Below are 902 nucleotides of genomic sequence, written 5' to 3'. Positions count from 1 at the left end.
TTTTCGTTCCCCTTCGACTATAATAGACATTTTGGCTGAGTATAGTAATCTGGTTTGGCATCTGTGGAAATTTAAAACTGGGAATACTTTGGTCTAGGCTCTTCTGACTTTCATAGTTTACACTGAAAAGTCAGCTGTAATCCTAATGGGTTTTCCTTTATATGTGACTTCTTGTTTCTCTTGCAGCTTTCAGTATTGTCTCTTCGTTCTGTACGTTTAGTGTTTTACCATGATGTGCCATGGAGAGTTTCTTTTCTGGTCCTGTCTGTTTGGTGTTCTATATGCTTCTTGTATTTGTTTGGGCATGTCTTTCTTTAATTTTGGGCAATTTTCTTCTACGATTCTGCTGAGGATCTGGTCCATGCCATTATCTTGGGATTCTTCTCCTTCCTGTATGCCTATGATTCGTAAATTTGGTCTTTTTTATGGTGTCACACAATTTCTGTATATTCCATTCTTGTGCTTCCTTAAATTTTTCATAATCTTTGCTTGAGTGGTCTAGTTCGTCCACTTTATCTACCAGTCTTGATATTCTGTTTTCTATTTCATTCATCCTATTGGTGAGGCTTTCTCCTATAGTTTCTAATTGGCTTACTGTGTGTTTCACTTCCTTCTTCATTTCAACCTGAATATTCTTCAATATTTCTAACTCTTTTCTGAATTCATTCAGAAGTTTATCCCTATCTTCCTTCAGTTCTTTGATTTCTTTGTATGTTCTTTAAATTCAGTGAATTCTTTTATCATGTTTATAATTGTTCTTCTGAGTTTCATATCCTGCATTATCTCTAGGGGGTTCCCATTGTACTCCTCTAGAGGACTATTGGCATTTGTTGGGGATATGTTATTTTGGTTTTACATGTTATTATTTTTTCTCTGTGATTTTGGCATGTGAATTTCTTTTG

Source organism: Nannospalax galili, unplaced genomic scaffold (assembly GCF_000622305.1).
Source record: "Nannospalax galili isolate Female #2095 unplaced genomic scaffold, S.galili_v1.0 scaffold100, whole genome shotgun sequence".
Taxonomy (NCBI): Eukaryota; Metazoa; Chordata; class Mammalia; order Rodentia; family Spalacidae; genus Nannospalax; species Nannospalax galili.
Note: the sequence above shows the minus strand (reverse complement) of the source record.